We start from the raw sequence: 2,262 nt of genomic DNA, 5'->3' as shown, positions 1-2,262 counted from the left end.
TTAAGACTGTAACTTTGTAACCAAATAAGCCCCCTTTATAAAAGCTGATCCATTTCTAGTGTTTTGCATAACAGCAGCATTAGCAAACCAGAACAGCCTTTATCAAGATGATCTTGTGATTCTTCACTTTTGATTTGCTAATGTGCTGTGTTACATCAATTGATTTTCTTGTGTTGAACCATCCTTGCATGCCAGGAATGAATCACACTTGGTCGTGGTGTATAATCTTTTAATGTGCCATTGGATTCGATTTGCGGTATTCTGTTAAGAATTTTTGCATCTGTATTCATTAGGGAGATGGGCTTGTAGTTTTCCTTTCTTGTAGTATCTTTATCAGGTTTTGGTATTAGAGTGATATTAGCTTCATAGAATGAGTTAGGTGGTGTTCCCTTTTCTTCAATTTGTTGGTGTCATTTAAGCAGGAATAGTGTTCTTTTTGGAACGTTTGATAAAATTCCGAGGAGGAATGGACATGGAGTGGGTGGCTGTCTGCTAGCCCCCAGCTCGCACCGCTGCCTAGGGTGCTCCGGAGCCTCCGTGGGGGTGCACCTGCCGGGGCTCCAGGGACCCGTGGGGCCTGGCGAGGCCGGCGCTGTGTGGATGGCTGTGCCTCCGCGGCCCACACTCGCTCTTCTGCTCCTCCTGACAGCTGCTCTGAGGGGCCAGGAGGAGGCCCAGACCACCGACTGGAGGGCCGCCCTTAAGGCCATCCGGAACAGCGTTCACAAGATAGACACAGACCCGGATGCTGTGTTGGACCTCCTTGGAGGCGAGGACCGGCTCTGCCAGTGCAAGTGCCATGAGGGTCTAAGCCTTTCCCATGTTACGGTTATAAACCCTCCCCACCGAGTGGATGTGGCTCTCTGCTGTTTGGTGTTCACCTTAGCACTGGCATCCCCTCCTTGACAAGTGCTGCAACCAACACAATAGGTGCTGGGAGACCTGTGGCAAAGGCAAGAATGACTGCAATGAGTTCCAGTATTGCCTCTCCAGGATCTGCCGAGATGTGCAGAAAACACTAGGGCCAGCTTGGCATGTTCAGGCCTGTGAAACAACAGTGGATCTCCTGTTTGACAGCGTTATACGTTTAGGTGTAAACCATACCTGGACAGCCACAGAGCTGCATGCAGGTGTCGCTATGAAGAAAGAACTGATCTCTCAAGAAGATGCTGACAGCTGGGAAGAGCAGATGGGGACAGGAAAACATAACCTCGGACAGAGAACTAATGTTTTTACAGCATAAAGCTGCCTTGTTTTGTGAAAGGATTATTTTAAGAACTTACAAGACTTTATGTTTTGACCTTAAAACCTCAAGCTAAAAAAAAAAAGTGGGGGAGTGAAAGGAATGTCATGGTATCTTCCTGGTAATGCTGCCTTAGTGTGCCAGATTGTCTCGACCCATCCCAGAAGGACGTGAGTGTTAAGAGGAGAGACTTTTTGAAAAAAAGTCTGCAACTCAGTCTGCAACTGTATTTACAAGAAAGGAGGTCAAATGTAAAAGTCCATTATAAGATATGTTCAACATTATCAATATTATATTATTTAGAAATATGGGAAAATCCTCCCTTTGATATTTAATGTGAAATTTTAAAATATTTACACATTTATGCCTGGAAAGAGCTGACTTAATTTTTCTCTATTTTAATTGCACATAATATGCTATTTCTTTATAACCATTTAGCATATGACTGTGTCATGTTTGTATTAATGACAGGACTAGCTACAGAGACAGGATTTCATGTGTGTTTCTCTTGTAAACTTGGAACCAGCATCTGGTAACCTTTTAGGGAGGAAAATCAGGACATTTATGTGTTATTTAATATGCAAGAAGATGATGTGGACAAGATTCAGAGGTACAACCACTCCCATTTTATGAACCCATGTATATGACAGATGTTATTTTGCTGTAATCTTTGCCAAAACTGAATAAAAGATGTACTGAGACAAGTGAAAAGTTGTTTAACATAATACACTTCAGAACCCTAAAAAAAAAAAAAAAATTCCCCTGTGAAGTCACCTGGCAGAGACTTTTCTCTGTAGGGAAGTTTTGATGACTGATTGAATCTTTACTTGTGATTGGTTTGTTGATGTCTTCTAATTATTCTTTAGTCGGTATAGGATGTCCATGTGTTTCTAAGAAATTGTCCATTTCATATAAGTTGTCTAGTTTTTTGGCATACAATTGTATGTAGTATTCTCTTATGGTCTTTTTTTATTTCTTTGGGATCCATGGTAATGATCCCCCTCTCATTTCTGATTTTA

General features: G+C 42.1%; 1 pseudogene; it reads left to right on the top strand.

The window, feature by feature from the left end:
* Positions 1-341: 341 nt before the first annotated feature.
* Positions 342-2,221, top strand: LOC119509383 (annotated as a pseudogene).
* Positions 2,222-2,262: the final 41 nt, after the last annotated feature.

This window comes from Choloepus didactylus, chromosome 14, assembly GCF_015220235.1.
Source record: "Choloepus didactylus isolate mChoDid1 chromosome 14, mChoDid1.pri, whole genome shotgun sequence".
Taxonomy (NCBI): domain Eukaryota; kingdom Metazoa; phylum Chordata; class Mammalia; order Pilosa; family Megalonychidae; genus Choloepus; species Choloepus didactylus.
This window is presented reverse-complemented; position numbering and strand designations above follow the sequence as displayed.